The sequence below is a fragment of the Salvelinus alpinus genome, chromosome 3 (assembly GCF_045679555.1).
Source record: "Salvelinus alpinus chromosome 3, SLU_Salpinus.1, whole genome shotgun sequence".
NCBI classification, from domain to species: domain Eukaryota; kingdom Metazoa; phylum Chordata; class Actinopteri; order Salmoniformes; family Salmonidae; genus Salvelinus; species Salvelinus alpinus.
In genome coordinates, this window is record NC_092088.1 from 67,240,049 (window position 1) to 67,261,706 (window position 21,658).

General features: G+C 41.7%; 1 protein-coding gene across 3 annotated transcripts in view; it reads right to left on the reverse strand.

Annotated features, from left to right (window-relative positions):
- The window catches only part of LOC139571188 (caskin-2-like), a 90,225-nt gene that overhangs the window by 65,807 nt on the left and 2,760 nt on the right, over window positions 1–21,658 (reverse strand). The window lies entirely within an intron of this gene.

Sequence of the window (21,658 nt, forward strand, 5' to 3'; positions counted from 1 at the left end):
TTAAACATCATTTTCCACCACCATGCTAGAGCAGCTAATGCTAGTCCGGGTTGTTGCATATCGTGTTCAGCTAATCAGGTGGCAGACCAGGGGTGAAAAAGATAGACTGCTGCAACCTGACTAGAATTAGCAACTCTAGCATGGTGTTGGAAAATGGTGTTTCATAAAGAAAGTATGCATATTTTCCACGTTTATTTTCGAATATGCTAATAATAACCTTCTGGTAGAGATGAAAAGACTTAAAAAGTGGTCTCCTTAAAGCACCTACTCCCAAGCCATAAGACTGCTGAAGAGTTAATAAAATGGCTACCTGGAAAATTTGCACTGACACCCGCTCCCTATTTACAGTTGAAGTTGGAAGTTTACATACACTTAGGTTGGAGTCATTAAAACTCGTTTTTCAACCACTCCATACATTTCTTGTTAACAAACTACAGTTTTGGCAAGTCGGTTAGGACATCTACTTTGTGCATGACACAAGTAATTTTTCAAACAATTGTGTACAGACAGATTATTTCACTTATAATTCACTGTCAGAAGTTATACAGAAGTTATACACTAAGTTGACTGTGCCTTTAAACAGCTTGGAGAATTCCAGAAAATGATGTCATGGCTTCTGATAGGCTAATTGACATCATTTGAGTCAATTGGAGGTGTACCTGTGGATGTATTTCAAGGCCTACCTTCAAACTCAGTGCCTCTTTGCTTGACATCATGGGAAAATCAAAAGAAATCAGCCAGAAATGGTAGACCTCCACAAGTCTGGTTTGTCCTTGGGAGCAATTTCCAAACGCCTGGAGGTACCACGTTCATCTGTACAAACAATAGTACGCAAGTATAAACACCATGGGTCCACGCAGCCGTCATACCGCTCAGGAAGGAGACGCATTCTGTCTCCTAGAGATGAATGTGCTTTGGTGCGAAAAGTGCAAATCAGTCCCAGAACAACAGCAAAGGACCTTGTGAAGATGCTGGAGGAAACAGGTACAAAAGTATCTATATCCACAGTACAACGAGTATTATATCGACATAACCTGAAAGGCCGCTCAGCAAGGAAGAAGCCACTGCTCCAAAACCGCCATAAAAAAAGCCAGGCTACGGTTTGCAACTGCACATGGGGACAAAGATCGTACTTTTTGGAGAAATGTCCTCTGTTCTGATGAAACAAAAATAGAACTGTTTCATAATGACTATCGTTATGTTTGGAGGAAAAAGGGGGAGACTTGCAGGCCGAAGAACACCATCCCAACCGTGAAGCACAGGGGTGGCAGCATCATGTTGTGGGGGTGCTTTGCTGCAGGAGGGACTGGTGCACTTCACAAAATAGATGGCATCATGAGGGTGGAAAATTATGTGGATATGTTGAAGCAACATCTCAAGACATCTGTCAGGAAGTCAAAGCTTAGTCGCAAATGGGTCTTCCAAATGGACAATGACCCCAAGCATACTTCCAAAGTTGTGGCAAAATGGCTTAAGGACAACAAAGTCAAAGTTTTGGAGTGGCCATCACAAAGCCCTGACCTCAATCCCATAGAAGATTTGTGGGCAGAACTGAAAAAGAGTGTGCAAGCAAGGAGGCCTACAAGCCTGACTCAGTTACACCAGCTCTGTCAGGAGGAATGGGCCAAAATTCACCCAACTTATTGTGGGAAGCTTGTGGAAGGCTACCCGAAACGTTTGACCCTAGTTAAACAATGTAAAGGCAATGCTACCAAATACTAACTGAGTGTATGTAAACTTCTGACCCACTGGGAATGTGATGAAAGAAATAAAAGCTGAAATAAATCATTCTCTCTACTCTTATTCTAACATTTCACATTCTTAAAATAAAGTGGTGATCCTAACTGACCTAAGACAGGGGATTTTTACAAGGATTAAATGTCAGGATTTGTGAAAAACTGAGTTTAAATGTATTTGGCTAAGGTGTATGTAAACTTCCGACTTCAACTGTATTTATTATTTTTAGTCACTTTAAGTCTACCTACATGTACATATTACCTAAAATTACTTTGACTAACCTGTACCACCGCACATTGACTCGGTACCGGTACCCCCTGTATATTGCCTCGTTATTGCTATTTTATTGTGTTACTTTTTTTTCAACTTTAGTTTATGTCGTAAATATGTTCTTAACTCTTATTTTTCTTAAAACTGCATTGTTGGTTAAGGGCTTTAAGTAAACTTTTCTCGGTAAGGTCTCCTACACCTGTTGTATTCGGCGCATGTGACCATTAACATGTGACCATTTTATTTTATTTTGATGTGGTTTAAGCATTGTTGTGGACTTAGAACATCCAATTTCTTGGTTTTTCTATTTTAAAAAATGTGAACGAAAACTTTTAAAATAAGAAGACGGGGAAAACAGAAACCTGGAGAAAAAAACCCTGGAGAAAACGGAACTTGGGAAGAAAACGGAATCTTAGCCCCCCCTCCTTTACTAAGGTAAAGTAGCCTAATTATACAGTATGTCTAAGCTGAGAAGAGCCCTGAGTGGATTCCCATCAATGCCTGACTTCACTGTACCCTCCCCTTACACATGATGTGTGTACTGTACTAGGCCTACCACAGAGATAAAACCATCCATCGCCCCCTTTGGAAATGACTGAGGGAATAAGCAAAAGTGTGTCGCCCCCGCAATATGTTACTCAACACAACTATGCAGAACGCCATTTTGTGTAGCTAATTGCACTCTCAAGTTACGTACTTGTGAAGGGTATAAATTTGGCTTCAGTCAGACTCCCAATGTTTCTCATCCTTTATCAGAACAAGACAAGAGATTTTGCCTTTTAAACGTTTAGCCTTTTAGAGGTTTAGCCTTTTAAAACATCTAAAACTGGGAACAGATGACGGCGCTTTAATAACCTCCGTCTCTATATCTAACATCAAGTCTGAGTAACAGAAGAATCAGAGGGCATAGCAGATCAAAGCAGCAGCTCTTCTACAACAACAAAAGCAGCATCCTGCTGATTCTCATTAAAATGACTGATACAGTCCTATTCCCTAAGGAGCACACATGCACACACAGATGTACGCACACACACGTATCAGTCTTATCAAAGCTATTTTGTCAGACAATAACATAAACCTAGTCCATCCATACATGCATAAACAATACCAAAATCACTGTATACCACGCTTACAGACAGGGTTTTGGCTTTGTCTTTCCCCAGCCGTATCGGGCAGACAAATCATGAAAACAGTTCTAGGGCAAGTACAGATAGGGGCTACAGAAATTGGTGACTTAGTTTTTGGCATACAATGTGACTGAGTGCTAGTCAGATACTGGAGAGAGAAAAAAGAGAAGAAGAGAGAGAGAGACTAACCTAATGAAGAGAGAGAGAGAAAAGAGAGACTAACCTAATGAAGAGAGAGAGAGAAAAGAGGGACTAACCTAATGAAGAGAGAGAGAAAAGAGAGACTAACCTAATGAAGAGAGAGAGAAAAGAGAGACTAACCTAATGAAGAGAGAGAGAGAGAAAAGAGAGACTAACCTACTGAAGAGAGAGAGAGAGAAAAGAGAGACTAACCTACTGAAGAGAGAGAGAGAGAGAGAAAAGAGGGACTAACCTAATGAAGAGAGAGAGAAAAGAGGGACTAACCTAATGAAGAGAGAGAGAGAAAAGAGGGACTAACCTAATGAAGAGAGAGAGAGAGAAAAGAGAGACTAACCTAATGAAGAGAGAGAGAGAGAAAAGAGAGACTAACCTAATGAAGAGAGAGAGAGAAAAGAGAGACTAACCTAATGAAGAGAGAGAGAGAGAAAAGAGAGACTAACCTAATGAAGAGAGAGAGAGAGAAAAGAGAGACTAACCTAATGAAGAGAGAGAGAGAGAAAAGAGACTAACCTAATGAAGAGAGAGAGAGAGAAAAGAGACTAACCTAATGAAGAGAGAGAGAGAAAAGAGACTAACCTAATGAAGAGAGGGGGAGAAAAGAGATTAACCTAATGAAGAGAGAGAGAAAAGAGAGACTAACCTAATGAAGAGAGAGAGAGAAAAGAGAGACTAACCTAATGAAGAGAGAGAGAAAAGAGAGACTAACCTAATGAAGAGAAAGAGAGAGAAAAGAGAGACTAACCTAATGAAAAGAGAGAGAGATAAAGAAAAGAGAGACTAACCTAATGAAGAGAGAGAGAGAAAAGAGAGACTAACCTAATGAAGAGAGAGAGAGAGAAAAGAGAGACTAACCTAATGAAGAGAGAGAGAGAAAAGAGACTAACCTAATGAAGAGAGAGAGAAAAGAGAGACTAACCTAATGAAGAGAGAGAGAGAAAAGAGAGACTAACCTAATGAAGAGAGAGAGAGAAAAGAGAGACTAACCTAATGAAGAGAGAGAGAGAAAAGAGAGACTAACCTAATGAAGAGAAAGAGAGAAAAGAGAAACTAACCTAATGAAGAGAGAGAGAAAAGAGAAACTAACCTAATGAAGGGAAAGACAGAAAAGAGAGACTAACCTAATGAAAAGAGAGAGAGAAAGAAAAGAGAGACTAACCTAATGAAGAGAGAGAGAGAAAAGAGAGACTAACCTAATGAAGAGAGAGAAAAGAGAGACTAACCCAATGAAGAGAGAAAAGAGAGACTAACCTAATGAAGAGAGAGAGAGAGAGAGAGAGAGAGTCATGCTCAACATGAGCTCCTGATATATTTGATTTTTTATGTTTTTAGAATGAGATAAACACTCTAATCGAAGAAGAATTCCAGACAAGAAGTGATGAACAACAACTCTATACATTCAGAATAGAAAAAAAAGTAACTTTGCGCCTCAAGTTAAGAAGTCTTGAGTCTAGCTAGCTAGCTACACAACAAAGACCCAGCCAGCAGACTAACAAGCTAGCCATAAGAAACGAGCTAGAACAAACCTAACAAGGTCAGTTAATACAACTACATCAAACGACCAAACTGAGTGAGTAAACCAAAAAGGAGCACGGACTAACTGTAAACATATCTTCAGTCTTTTGTGTGAGGATTTTTCACTATATTTGCTGATTTTTGAAAGTAGCGCGAACAGCAGACGAACAAATCGGTTGCCATGGCAACGGGGCAGCAGAACAGCGCAGCAGTAGCGGTAGTAGCAGAGCGCACAGACACCATGTCCCCACTCCCCCTCAGCGCAGAATCCATTCTCTACCCAAAAAAGGTCAAAAATGACACAATGAGGAAAGCTTTCAAACAGAAACTACTAGAGGAGAGGCCAGAAACCCTTTTTGCAGACCTCTACAAAAACGGTGACGTGAGTAATCTCATCTTCCTCACTGACCAGCCAAATGCATGGCGCTCAGCAGTCTGCTCTCACTACCCATGCATAAAGAAAGAGGGAATCTGTAATGGGTGGAAGCTGAAAATCAAAGAGACAGACGACCCTGACAGCACCATGATAACAATCAACCTCTACAAGACTGGGACTGTCATGGTGCAAGGTAACATCAGGCTGTTTGAAACAGACTTTCAGACCATTAAGGAGAGAGCGGAGAGAGAGAAGGACACCACCAGTGACATGCCCTCCCACAAGACAAACTCCCCCAGCACCACCCTCACCCTTACCCTCCCCACCCAACAAGGCACATCCAGCACCTCTCTTCCCACCATAGTGGAGGACACGCCCCAAGAGGAGAGCGACCCCCTCAGTGCAGAGCAGGCTCAGGCCCTCCTCACCACCATGGCTGCCATGAGGGATGAGTTCACCAAACTGGAGGGGGAGGTGGTCCTGCTCAGGGAGAGCGTGAGCAAACAGCAACCAGACAACCACACCTTAGAGGAGCTCCTAACCAAGGTGAGGACAGAGCAGGACAGCAGCTTTGCAACACAGCTGAAAGAGGTTCAGCAAGAGAGAGACGGACTCAAGAGAGAGCTGGCTGATCTAACAAAGGAGGTGAGAGAGCTCCAAAAAGACAGGCAGAGCAGCAATAAGGAGCTGACCGCACTAAGAGAGGAGCTGCAGGAGAGAAAGAGAGCAGAGGACAGGCTGCAGGAGCAGATAGATCACCACCCTATGACCTGCCCTCACACAGCAGAGGAGCCCAGCTCAACCAGCCAGACTTCCCCAGCCCTGGCTGCTGCACCCCTCCTCCCCAACCCACAGAACATCCTCCCACTGACAGTGGCACCCACACAGACCAGCCACACCCCAGCTCCAACACCCACCAGCCCCCCCTCTGCCACCCCCAGTCCAGAAGAAACACTGGCTGACATCGTCCTGTTAATGGACTCAAATGGGAAGTATGTTCAGGAGAAGAAACTTTTCCCTAGACACAAAACGAGAAAGGTGTGGTGCCCAACAACGCAAAGTGCCATGGAGCTGCTTGATAAGAACCATCTCGGGTCGCCAAGCCACATAATCATACATACCGGAAGCAACGACCTGCGTGCTCAGCAGGAGAGGGTGGCGACTTCACTACGGGGAGTGATTGAGAAGGCCTCCGCAATCTTCCCCAACTCAAGAATCATAGTGTCAACCCTTCTACAGAGGAGGGACTTCCACCCTGCCACAATCCAAAGAATAAACGCCAGCCTATCCCGGGACTGTGCCCTGCGACCCAATGTACACCTGGCCCACCATCCCACCCTCGATCTGGACTGTCTCTATGACCATGTTCACCTGTACAGGGAGACAGTCCCCATCCTTGCCAAGACTCTCAAGGACGTCGCTTTAAACCGCAGCCCGAACTCTCCACCCAGGAACAGCGGAGCAATCTCCACCCCGCCGAGATCACCGAGACAACATCCCGGACCAGCACCCTGGACCCCCCAGCCACGACCACAGCACCACCAACCTCAATGCCCACCACAGCCAGCGCAGCACAGACCACCCCAGCCCAGCTTCAGAGCCACCCAGATGAGGCCTACCACCCCCCTCCTCCCCACCGCAGACCCACACCTGGAGGAGCCACAGCCCAGCAGGCAGAGCTACGCACAGGCTGTGAGAGGAGCAACTGGCCCAGCCCCCACCAACCAAATGAGTGACATTAAACAAATGCTGAGTCTACTATGCTCACATGTGATGGGCCGAGGGTCATGGTAAGATGAGCACAAGAACTCCACCATTCTCACACTACATCCACCCAAGTGGCATGACACAAATTCTATCTAAATGATAAACAAATCACATTTGCAAAATAAGAGTTTACTTTAATTGAAAAATCCTATTTTAATGGTTCTTCTTGGATTATGAGTGTTTGTCTCATTTTGAAAGGTAAAGAAAAGAGAAAAAAAAAGTTATGAAGTCTTTTTACGTTGCATGTTGGAATATACAAGGATTGAAGTCCTCTGCTTTTGGGCTAAAGAGCAGAAACCCAGACTTCCTGAAAGAAATTGATGATGTTGATATTTTAGTACTACAGGAAACATGGTGCAGAGGTGATGTTTCCACTGGCTGTCCACTAGGTTATAGGGAGATAATCATACCATCCACTAAATTAAAAGGAATCAAACAGGGCAGAGACTCAGGGGGAATGCTAATATGGTATAAATCTGAACTAATTAATTCAATCGAATTGATCAAAACAGGAGAATTCTTTATCTGGTTAAAAATCAACAAGGAAGCTATCTTGACAGATAAAAATGTCTTCCTCTGTGCCACATACATTCCCCCCTCAGAGTCACCCTACTTCAACGAAGAGAGCTTCTCCATTCTAGAGGGAGAGATTAGTCACTTTCAGGCCCAAGGCAACGTACTGGTCTGTGGAGACCTGAATGCTAGAATAGCAGAAGAACAAGACACTATTAACAGTCATGGAGATAAACACCTACCAGGAAGCAATAACCTTTCCCTCCCCACATACCCCCACAGAAACAACTATGACAAAGTGAAAAACAAAAATGGATTACAGCTCCTGAGGCTCTGTCGAACACTGGGTCTGTACATAGTCAATGGCAGGCTGAGAGGAGACTCTTTTGGTAGGTACACCTACAGCTCATCCCTTGGCAGCAGCACTGTAGACTACTTCCTCACCGACCTAAACCCAGAGTCTCTCAGAGCCTTCACAGTCAGCCCACTAACACCTCTCTCAGACCACAGTAAAATCACAGTGTATCTGAGAAGAGCAGAACCCAACCATGAAGCATCATGGCCCAATAAATTACATGGTACTAAACAAGCCTATAGATGGAGTGCAAACAGTACAGACATCTACCAAAAAGCAATTAGTAGCCAAAAAATACAATCTCTCCTGGACAACTTTTTAGCCTTAACATTCTCCTTCAGCAATGAAGGTGTAAATTTGGCCGTTAGGAACATAAACTTTATATTTGACAAATTAGCCTCCTTGGCTAATCTAAAGAAGCATAAGAGCAAACCAAAAATAACAGATAATGAAAAATGGTTTGATAATGATTGCAAAAATCTAAGAAAGTCATTGAGAAATATATCTAATCAAAAACACAGAGAACCAGACAACAAAAATATACGCCTTCAATATGGGGAAACACTGAAGCAATACAAACGCACCCTAAGAACAAAAAAGGAACAGCACATTAGAAATCAGCTGGATGGAATTGAGGAATCCATAGAATCAAACCACTTCTGGGAGAATTGGAATAAATTAAACAAACCTCATCATGAGGAGTTGGCTATCCAAAATGGGGATATGTGGAGAAATCACTTTGCAAACCTCTACAGCAATATAACAAAGAGCCCAGAACAAAAAGATATACAAGATAAATTACAAATCCTTGAATTAGCAGTCAAAGACTATCAGAATCCTGTGGATACCCAAATTACAGAAGAAGAATTATTGGAAAAAATATGCAATCTCCAACCCAAAAAGGCCTGTGGTGCTGATGGGATTTTAAATGAAATGATCAAATATACAGACCACAAATTCAAATTGGCTATACTCAAACTCTTCAACATTATCCTCACTGCAGGTATTTTCCCCGATATTTGGAACCAGGGATTGATCACACCAATCTATAAAAATGGAGACAAATTTGACCCAAATAATTACAGAGGAATATGCGTTAACAGCAACTTGGGGAAAATTCTCTGCAGTATTATAAATAGCAGACTACATCATTTCCTTGACGAACACAACGTCCTGAGCAGAAGCCAGATTGGATTTCTAAAAAATTATCGTACAACAGACCACATTTACACCCTCCACACTCTAATTGATAAACAAGTTAACCAAAACAAAGGCAAAATCTACTCGTGTTTTGTAGATTTCAAGAAAGCATTTGATTCAATTTGGCACAAAGGTCTTTTTTATAAACTAATAGAAAGTGGTATTGGAGGGAAAACATATGATTTTATTAAATCAATGTACACTAAAAACAAATGTGCGGTTAAAATTGGCAACAAGCAAACAGACTTCTTCTCTCAGGGGCGGGGAGTGAAACAGGGCTGCCCAATAAGTCCAACATTATTTAACATCTACATTAATGAATTGGCAAAAACATTAGAAGAATCGGCAGCACCTGGTATCACCCTACACAACACTGAAATCAAGTGTCTGCTGTACGCAGATGACCTGGTGCTGCTGTCTCCCACTAAAGAGGGGTTACAGCAACACCTAGATCATCTTCACAGGTTCTGTCAGACTTGGGCTCTGACCGTTAACCTAAAAAAAACAAATATAATGATATTCCAAAAAAGGTCCGGAAATAAGGATGACAAATATAAATTCTATTTGGACACAGTTCTATTAGAACACACCAAAAACTACACATATCTAGGACTAAATATCAGCAACACAGGTAGCTTTCACATGGCTGTGAATGAGCTGAGAGACAAAGCAAGAAGAGCATTCTATGCCATTAAAAGGAACATCAAAATTGAAATTCCAATTAGAATCTGGCTCAAAATTTTTCAATCAGTTATAGAACCAATTGCTCTATATGGCAGTGAAGTATGGGGTCCGCTGTCTAATAATGAATTTACTAAATGGGACAAACATCCAATTGAAGTATTGCATGCAGAGTTTTGCAAGACTGTATTGCAAGTACAAAGAAAAACTCCAAATAACGCATGTAGGGCAGAATTGGGCCAATATCCCCTCCTCATTCGAATAGAAAAAAGAGCCATCAAATTTTACAACCATCTAAAAACAAGTGACCCTAAAACATTCCATCACACAGCTCTACAATGTCAAGAGATGAAACCAGAGAAGAGTCCCCTCAGCCAGCTGGTTCTGAGGCTCAGTTCACCAACCCAAACCAACCCCATAGAGCCTCGGGACAGCCCTCAGAAAATCTGGCCCAACCAAATCATCACAAAACAAAAAGAAAAATATATAACCTATTGGAAAGACACCACAAAAAATCAAAGTAAACTTCAATGCTATTTGGCTCTAAACAGACAGTACATGGTGGCAGACTATCTGACCACTGTGACTGATAGAAAACTGAGGAAAACATTGACTAGGTACAGACTCAGTGAGCACAGTCTGGCTATAGAGACCGGTCGTCACAGACAAACCTGGCTGCCCAGGGAGGACAGGCTGTGCTCACTCTGCTCCAGGGGAGAGGTAGAGACAGAAGTGCATTTCCTACTACACTGTGACAAATACTCAGACCTAAGAGCATATTTCTTTCCCAAAATTATAATTCAATACAAAGAATTTGAAACTATAAAAGATGAAGAAAAATTCAAATATTTATTGGGTGAAAAGCCAAAATGTGCAGTTTTGGCAGCCAAATATGTGTCCTCCTGCCACAGCCTGAGGGACAGCCAGTGAAAAATGCAAAGTAACGTTGATAATATTTCCCATTTAGCTTAGTTTTGTTTTGTCTTTCGTACCAGGTCATGTGTCTTCTCAGTCATGTTGACACTGGTCTACTACTGTTGCTTTAATGTATTGTTGTTCTGATTAATATTGTTGTTGTAGCTGTTATTAATGGTAATCCCATGTCCACTACTACTATTATTATTGCTGTTAATCCCACCATTTATTTATATATAAATATATACAGTGGGGAGAACAAGTATTTGATACACTGATGATTTTGCAGGTTTTCCTACTTACAAAGCATGTAGAGGTCTGTAATTTTTATCATAGGTACACTTCAACTATGAGAGACGGAATCTAAAACAAAAATCCAGAAAATCACATTGTATGATTTTTAAGTAATTAATTTGCATTTTATTGCATGACATAAGTATTTGATACATCAGAAAAGCAGAACTTAATATTTGGTACAGAAACCTTTGTTTGCAATTACAGAGATCATACGTTTCCTGTAGTTCTTGACTAGGTTTGCACACACTGCAGCAGGGATTTTGGCCCACTCCTCCCTACAGATCTTCTCCAGATCCTTCAGGTTTCGGGGCTGTCGCTGGGCAATACGGACTTTCAGCTCCCTCCAAAGATTTTCTATTGGGTTCAGGTCTGGAGACTGGCTAGGCCACTCCAGGACCTTGAGATGCTTCTTACGGAGCCACTCCTTAGTTGCCATGGCTGTGTGCTTCGTGTCGTTGTCATGCTGGAAGACCCAGCCACGACCCATCTTCAATGCTCTTACTGAGGGAAGGAGGTTGTTGGCCAAGATCTCGCGATACATGGCCCCATCCATCCTCCCCTCAATACGGTGCAGTCGTCCTGTCCCCTTTGCAGAAAAGCATCCCCAAAGAATGATGTTTCCACCTCCATGCTTCACGGTTGGGATGGTGTTCTTGGGGTTGTACTCATCCTTCTATTCCTCCAAACACGGCGAGTGGAGTTTAGAGCAAAAAGCTCTATTTTTGTCTCATCAGACCACATGACCTTCTCCCATTCCTCCTCTGGATCATCCAGATGGTCATTGGCAAACTTCAGACGGGCCTGGACATGCGCTGGCTTGAGCAGGGGGACCTTGCGTGCGCTGCAGGATTTTAATCCATGACGGCGTAGTGTGTTACTAATGGTTTTCTTTGAGACTGTGGTCCCAGCTCTCTTCAGGTCATTGACCAGGTCCTGCCGTGTAGTTCTGGGCTGATCCCTCACATTCCTCATGATCATTGATGCCCCACGAGGTGAGATCTTGCATGGAGCCCCAGACCGAGGGTGATTGACCGTCATCTTGAACTTCTTCCATTTTCTAATAATTGTGCCAACAGTTGTTGCCTTCTCACCAAGCTGCTTGCCTATTGTCCTGTAGCCCATCCCAGCCTTGTACAGGTCTACAATTTATCCCTGATGTCCTTACACAGCTCTCTGGTCTTGGCCATTGTGGAGAGGTTGGAGTCTGTTTGATTGAGTGTGTGGACAGGTGTCTTTTATACAGGTAACGAGTTCAAACAGGTGCAGTTAATACAGGTAATGAGTGGAGAACAGGAGGGCTTCTTAAAGAAAAACTAACAGGTCTGTGAGAGCCGGAATTCTTACTGGTTGGTAGGTGATCAAATACTTATGTCATGCAATAAAATGCAAATTAATTACTTAAAAATCATACAATGTGATTTTCTGGATTTTTGTTTTAGATTCCGTCTCTCACAGTTGAAGTGTACCTATGATAAAAATGACAGACCTCTACATGCTTTGTAAGTAGGAAAACCTGCAAAATCGGCAGTGTATCAAATACTTGTTCTCCCCACTGTATATATTTTGTGTATATATATACATATATATTTTATTTAAATTTTTCGATATGCATACTTTGACAATGTAAGTAATAACTTGCCATGTCAATAAAGTCAATTGAATTGAATTGAATTGAGAAAAGAGAGACTAACCTAATGAAAAGAGAGACTAACCTAATGAAGAGAGAGAGAGAGAAAATAGAGACTAACCTAATGAAGAGAGAGAAAAAAGAGAGACTAACCTAATGAAGAGAGAGAGAGAAAAGAGAGACTAACCTAATGAAGAGAGAGAGAGAGAAAAGAGAGACTAACCTAATGAAGAGAGAGAGAGAGAAAAGAGAGACTAACCTAATGAAGAGAGAGAGAAAAAAGAGAGACTAACCTAATGAAGAGAGAGAGAAAAAAGAGAGACTAACCTAATGAAGAGAGAGAGAGAGAGAAACGAGAGACTAACCTAATGAAGAGAGAGAGAGAGAAACGAGAGACTAACCTAATGAAGAGAGAGAGAAGAGAGACTAACCTAATGAAGAGAGAGAGAGAAAAGAGAGACTAACCTAATGAAGAGAGAGAGAGAAAAGAGAGACTAACCTAATGAAGAGAGAGAGAGAAAAGAGAAACTAACCTAATGAAGAGAGAGAGAGAAGAGAGAGACTAACCTAATGAAGAGAGAGAGAGAGAAAAGAGAGACTAACCTAATGGAGAGAGAGAAAAGAGAGACTAACCTAATGAAGAGAGAAAATAGACTAGAAGGGTGAATACGCTGCCTGGAGGCAAGGTGCCCTGAGTTTCCCGACATATACTTTCTGAATGATACATCTCTACTGTCTGATTAATGGTAAGACTCTTATATATGAGAGAGAGAGAGAGAGAGAGAGAGAGAGAGAGAGAGAGAGAGAGAGAGAGAGAGAGAGAGAGAGAGAGAGAGAGAGACTAAAGAAGGTTAAGAGAAAATAGGGAAGACTGAATGGATGTATCCACTGCTTGCATGCTAGCTACTGTAGGTAATAAAATAACAGTTATGCTGGATTAAGTGACGTTTTCACACACACATTCACACACACTTAACCCCTTCTGTTAAATTCCTCGGCAATCCCAGACAAGCTCCTCCATCTGTCCCGGGAAGAAAGGGGTCAGGATTAAAATGTGTGTGTGTGTGTGTGTGTGTGTGTGTGTGTGTGTGTGTGTGTGTGTGTGTGTGTGTGTGTGTGTGTGTATTATTTGCTGTACTAGCATGTTTGGCTGACATGTAGACAATGAGTCGACAACCTCAATTATATCTTTAGCCCAGTTAGCTAACAAGCTGACTACTGTTAGCTAATAATAAGATAACTACTGTCAGCTAATAACAAGCTGACTACTGTTAGCTAATAATAAGATAACTACTGTCAGCTAATAATAAGATAACTACTGTCAGCTAATAACAAGCTGACTACTGTTAGCTAATAATAAGATAACTACTGTCAGCTAATAATAAGATAACTACTGTTAGCTAATAATAAGATAACTACTGTCAGCTAATAATAAGATAACTACTGTTAGCTAATAACAACCTGACTACTGTTAGCTAATAATAAGATAACTACTGTTAGCTAATAACAACCTGACTACTGTTAGCTAATAATAAGATAACTACTGTTAGCTAATAATAAGATAACTACTGTCAGCTAATAACAAGCTAACTACTGTTCGCTAATAATAAGATAACTACTGTTAGCTAATAATAAGATAACTACTGTCAGCTAATAACAAGCTGACTACTGTTCGCTAATAATAAGATAACTACTGTTAGCTAATAGGGTACTCTAGTTGGCGACCCATAGCTTCATACTGTAGGATCAATGGAACAGTGTTATTAGTGGAACACACACACACCACACACACCCCTCTGTCCAGTAATCTCACCCTGGGCCATCTGGGATATCCCTGATTTGAGCAGAGGAATGAGGGAGCGAAGGAGGGAGGAGGTAAAGATGAAGAGAGGGAGCTAGAGAACTAGCAGATGTTAAAAAGAACAGGATGGTTTGTAAAGGAGTGTGAGCTTTAACATGTGGGGTTATGTTGCATAAGAATGTGCAGGTGAAGGACTGTGTTGTGAAGTTTTGTTTTCAGATTTAAAATTCACCTCTGTTCTGCATGAAACTTCAGTCATTTGTATAGATGTAGTGACAGACTACTAGGGTTATATAGCACGGACACCAGCATGTGTCTAGAAGACAATAGAAATTGTAATAATGAGGAGCTATACTAACAATAGTCTTCCTTTAAGGAGGCGTTTTAGGGCAATGGGCGAACAGCACCCATGAGGGGCAAGAACCTCCCACAGCCATATAATTCAAGCTGTCACTGGGGTCGTGTAAATTCAAATCAAATTAAATTGTATTTGTCCATGCACTGAATACAACTGGTGTAGACTTTACTGTGAAATGCTTGCTTACGATCCTTTCCCAACGATGCAGAGTTAAAACATATGAAATAGTAACACAAGAGGATAAAATAAAATGCACAAGAATGGAGCTACACTATATACACAAAAGTATGTGGACATCCCTTCAAATTAGTGGTTTCGGCTATTTCAGTCACACGTTGTTGAAAGGTACATAAAATCGAGCACACAGCCATGCAATCTCCATAGACAAACATTAACAGCAGAATGGCCTTACTGAAGAGCTCAGTGACTTTCAACGTGGCATCATCATAAGACCGTTCCAACAAGTCAGTTTGTAAAATGTCTGCCCTGCTAGAGCTGCCCCGGTCAACTGTAAGTGCTGTTATTGTGAAGTGAAAACGTCTAGGACAGGGATGATCAACTAGATTTATCCGTGGGACAATTTTTTGTTGAGCGGATGTTCGGGGGGCCGGAACATAATTACAAATAATTTGTAGACTGCAAATTGACCGCAAGAAGCCCAAACAGATATGTTTGACAAAAACATTATCATTTCAAACCTTGATTACATTTGTATATGACCACTTGTCTCTCTATTATGCGTGGAAATACTTGGGAATAGATTTCTTAAATTAAAATTACTTGGAGCTGATTTCCTGGTGTTTTTACATCTTTTATGTGCAACAATTAAAATGTATTAAAACATATTATTATAAAAAGATTTGCTCAGAAATCTTGGGGGGCCAAATAAAACCACCCATGGGCCAATAGTTCGGGAACCCTGGTCTAGGAGAAAAAACGTCTCAGCCGCGAAGTGGTAGGCCACACCAGCTCACAGAACGGGACCGCCGAGGAGTGCTGACCTCAACCCTATCGAACACCTTTGGGATGAATTGGAATACCGACAGTGAGTCAGGCCAATAACACTCATGGCTGAATGGAGGCAAGTCCCCACAGCAATGTTCCAACTTCTAGTGGAAAGCCTTCCCAGAAAAGTGGAGGCTGTTATAGTAGCAAAGGGGGGACCAACACCATATTAATGCCCATGATTTTGGAATGAGACGTTCGACGAGCAGATGTCCACATACTTTTGGTCATGTAGTGTATATACAGGGAGTACCAGATCAATGTGCAGAGGTTCAAGGTATTTGAGGTAGATAGACAACAGGATAGATAATAATAAGAGTAGAATTAAAAACAGTAGCAGCAGCAAATGATGAGTGTAATAGTGTGTGTAATGTGTATGTATGTCTGTTTGTGCTGTGTCAGTCTGCTTGTGTGTGGGTATGTGTGTGAATCTGTGTAGGTTTTGTGTGGGAGTGTCAATGTAGTGTATATGAGTGAGTGTGTATATACTGTATAGTCTAGTGAGTGTGTATATACTGTATAGTCTAGTGAGTGTGTATATACTGTATAGTCTAGTGAGTGTGTATATACTGTATAGTCTAGTGAGTGTGTATATACTGTATAGTCTAGTGAGTGTGCGTAGGGTCAGTGCAGATAGTTTGGGTTCCATAAATTGACTATTTAGCAGTCTTATGGCTTAGGGGTAGAAGCTGTCTTGGAGCCTGTTGGTCCGAGAGCCGATGCTCCAGTACAGTTTGCCGGACCGTAGTAGAGTAAACATTTTATGGCTTGGGTGGCTTTTTTCGGTTCTTCCTCTAACACCGCCTGATATAGAGGTCCTGGAAGGCAGGGAGCTCGGCCCCAGTGATGTACTGGGCTGTCCACGCCACCCTCTGTAGCGCTTTGCGGTCAAGAGCGGTGCATTTACCATACCAAGCAGTGATGCAGCAAGTCAAGAAGCTCTCGGTGGTGCAGCTGTATAACTTTTTGAGAATCCGAGGGCTCATGCTAAATCTCTTCAGCCTCCTGATGGGGAATAGGCGCTGCCATGCCCTCTTCACGACTGTGTGGGCGTGTGTGGACCATCTTTGTTTTTACACTGCTGCTACTCACTGTTTATTATCTATGCACACTTTACCCCTACCTACATGTACAAATGACCTAGACTAACCTGTACCCCCGCACATTGACTCGGTACCAGTACCCCCTGTATATAGCCTCATTATTGTTATTTCATTGTGTTCATAATTTTTAATTAAAAAAAACATGTATTTAGTAAATATTTTCATAGCTATTTTCTTAAAACTGCATTGTTGGTTAAGGGCTTAAGGGCTTGTAAGTAAGCATTTCACAGTAAGGTCTACACCTATTCAGCGCATGTGACAAATACAATTTGATTTTATGTTAAGTACTTAGTGATGTGGACGCCAAGGAACTTGAAGCGCTCGTCCTGCTCCACAACAGCTCTGTCGATGTGGTTGGGGGGGTGCTCTCCACTCTTTCTCCTATAGTCCACTATCAGCTTACTGAATAAAATAGTTCACTGTGAGTATGTCTATCGCCATGATGAATCGGCCACCTCCACAAAAATGTTGTGCCTGCATTTATTGGACCTTCTTTAGGTCAATAATAGCGGGTCTTAGTGGACGGCCAGACTAGAGCAGCGTACCAAATGACACCCTATCCCCTACATAGTACACTATCCTATGGGCCCTGGTCAAAAGTTGTGCCCTATGTAACTCTGATCAAAAGTTGTGCACTATGTAGGGAATAGGGTGTCATTTGGGATGTAGCCTGGGCTAGTCTAGGAGAGGACAGAGAGACAGGACCTGTCAGCAGATGGTCAGTCAGACTCAGGATAAAGCCAGACCTCAGCTCCCCATCTATCAGCTCTCTGACCACTGGGCAGCATCCAAAATGGCAACCTATTCCCTATTTAGTGCACAACTTTTTACTAGAGCCCTATGGGCTCTCAATAGGACACGGGTCAAAAGTAGTGCACTATATAGGAAATAAGGTGAAATTTGGGACGCAGTCCTGCTCTATGGCCCTATGGTGACCTACTACCTGTTCCCTTTCTTTCCATGCCTGTCTGATTGGCCCTCACACCTTGACTAACAGTTAAAAATGGGTTTGAACCCCAATCCATCAGACAGAGACAGACAGAGACAGACAGAGACAGACAGAGACAGACAGAGACAGACAGACAGAGAGAGCTTTTACAGCTCCACATAATCAATAGGCATGCTATTCAACTTCATTGACACCTAGCCAGGGCTATACCAGCAAGTGTAGACCAGAGCATCTGGGATTCTGTCATTCTTACAGCTCTCCTGCGGTGATGAACGACTGTAGCATTGACCACATCCTTAACTCCTCCACTAGGGTCAATGGTGATGACATGGTGTATGTGTGTGTGCGTCAAATCAAATCAAATATTATTTGTCACATGCACCAAACACAATGGGTGTAGACTTTTCTGTGAAATGCTTGCTTATGAGCCCTTCCCAACAATGCAGAGTTAAAAAATATATAAAATAACTAGTAACACAAGAGGAATAATATACACAAGAATGGAGTTATATACAAGGCGTACCAGTATCAGATCACTGTGGAGCTATTTACAGGGAGTAACAGTACCAGATCACTGTGGAGCTATATACAGGGAGTACCAGTACCAGATCACTGATCAACCGTACCAGATCACTGTGGAGCTATTTACAGGGAGTAACAGTACCAGATCACTGTGGAGCTATACACAGGAAGTACCAGATCACTGTGGAGCTATATACAGGAAGTACTAGTACCAGATCACTGCAGAGCTATACACAGGAAGTACCAGATCACTGCGGCGCTATATACAGGAAGTACCAGCACCAGATCACTGTGGAGCTATATACGCTGATAGGGATATTTAAGACCAACCAAAAGCTGGTTTTAGCGTCAGCAGTTGGTTATGGCATGAATTTTGACAGCTGAAACACAGCCTATCCAGCTGTGACGCACACTGCCCATATGCGCATGGAACAAGTGCATTCTAATTAGCTTTTTATGCCTGTATACTTCGTATTTAGAAACATTTTATTACAACCAAACTTATTAGAATGGTTCACCTTCCTGGTTTTATGGTGCCAACTCTGTGGTGCGCATGCAATGCAACTCCTGGAGATGTGTGAATACGATCTGATCTGTAAGATCCGATTATGTTCATAAAATATATTTGGGAGCAGTATACAGACTTTCTCTTTATATTGGATCTATATTGGATCCAGCTACTGTGAAAAGTTTGGATGTCCTGTACATAAAACCCTCCATAGTCTGCTCTGTTTTAATGTTACATACCCACAGGGTGTAACGGCTGTCCTCCTCATCTGAGGAGGAGAAGTTTGAAGGATTGGAGGACCAATGCGCAGCGTGGTAAGTGTCCATAACGTTTATTTTAAAACATAAACTGAACACTATGAAATACAAAACAATAAATGTGAACATGAACGAAACCGAAACAGTACCGTGTGGCAACAAACACTCACACGGAAACAAACACCCACAAAACCCAACAGAAAACAGGCTACCTAAATATGGTTCCCAATCAGAGACAATGACAAACACCTGCCTCTGATTGAGAACCATATCAGGCCAAACGAAAACCCCACATAGAAACACAACACATAGAACCCACCCAACTCACGCCCTGACCAACTAAAACAAAGAAAATACAAAAGAACTAGGGTCAGAACGTGACACAGGGAGAAACTATGGTGCCTGTAAGTGTATTTAGACATAGCCTATTTAAAACAAGTTGTTGTTTATTTTTGTTTAGAATTTGATTAGAATTATTTGTTCTCTTTTTAGGCCTTATCAATAATGAATAGAATCTTGCTTATTGACAATGTTTGGCATGTTCATAATCAGCCATAATGTAATTTACAGTAGGAGCCCCTATATCAGTGTGAACGCTTTTGAAGCCATGCAATTACTTAGAACAATGTGGACTGCAAAATGGGTTCAAGTTAATGTATTTAGCAAAGATAGGATAGCTCTACATTTGGTTATTTCATTTCGGTAAGCCATTTAACAAACTATAAACGGACTAACATTGGAATTGGAGTTGATTCCAAGGGAATAGATAAAAGACTGGAAATACACAACTTGAAGCAACCACATATTTAGCCATGGAGCACGTTCTGATTGGCCAGTCAGGGGCCAAGCCTTAACACACCCACAACTTGTTTGTTCATGAAAACCCAGCCCTTTCACGCTGATAATTGTAGTTGTGAAAATAGCAAAAATATTTCTGACACACCCCTGAACCTATAGCGCTAACGCCTGCGCTTAGATTTTCCATTGCATTAGGTTTGTTAAAATAGAGCCCTTCAAATGTTAAGTCTTATCACCCTGAGATACTAAACTACTCGTTTACAAATGGAAAATATTACAGACGGACCATTGCAAAGCATCAGAAAGTAGCCTATTTTTTCAGTCAGGGTAGAGTACTTACACAAGCATCTTCCAAGAGTGAAACTAGCTAATTTCACTTTGATGAATGCATTACATCCGGAAACTTGGTAAAGTAAAATAAACCACACTGCAAATTAAAAGTGACGGGGGAAAAAATCGAAACAGTTACATATTGGGATATTATTTTGGATGATATACCGTATCGTTTTGACAATATCTCGATATTATTTTTGCGTTAGTTTGCTGTGCCTGCACCAAAAGGCCAGTATTTTTTCTTCATGGCTTGTTCACCATCTACTTTTTAAAAAGGTAGCCAATTTCTTTTCAGCAATTTTATTAACATGACTGATCAACAACAACAAAAATATCATGGCTCCCTCTTGTCCCTGTGCAGCAGACATATGGTGAGCAATATATTTGGAAAAGTTTGTGGTCATACGCACATCCTTAAAAACATAGGTGCTGGGCTAATAAAGAATACTAGTATAGAAGAAGAAGGCCCGCACACTGTTAAAGCTCCCAATTCACTGCTTTATTGACAACGTTTTGGTCTGAAACGGATCTTCGTCAGGTCAAAAAAACAATATATTTGGAACATCGAATTGCAATAAAATCCCAGTATTGAATCGTATAGAATTGTGACAATCGTAAGAATTGCAATACATATCGTATCGGCACCTAAGTATCATGAAAATATAATATTGTGAGGTCCCTGGCAATTCCCAGCCCTACAAATTAAGAAATGAATGCAACAACTAGGCCACTAATTTCCTTTCCCAAGCATTGAAACATTTAGCCCATGAGTGTTTGACTGTTGAAAGGCATTAGCAGCATGTCATGATGTGTAGGGATAACGCTAACCCCATGTGCTACGGACAGTTCCTCTGAGCCTGCCACCGAACAGAGCAGAACAGCAGACACGATGAAAGCACAGCACAGGCACATAACAGCAAGAAAGAGGTTTCATAGAGAGAGAGAGAGCGAGAGAGAGAGGTTTGACTTTCTCCTGGCCTGGATAAGGAGAATACTGTGATTAGCAACAATGCTATGGTAGGCTAACCTCGCGAGCAGTTTGACAGGAATCTATAGAGATAAGCAACACTGAAGCTCCACACTGTGAGGTTGCATCCCAAATGGCACCCTATTCCCTATATAGTACACTACTTTTGACCAGACACACCCTGAGACATATTGTACAGTACCAGCATCTGTGTTTTGGAGATTAGGTCATATTGTTGGGGGTTTGACTACATTTAAATTCAAATTGTCCGACCCCTAGATGGATCATTGGTTGTGGTGGATGGTTGAACCTGATACTGCTATTTTAAATACAACGTTTTTCTTTTGATATAGATACAGAGAACAATATCACTCAGATAAGGGACAGGCTATCAATGCTTCTGCTGTACATTGCATCAAGCCAACAGATACCCATGCTCTGAACACAAACACAGGCAGACGGGCTGCATCAGGAATTGA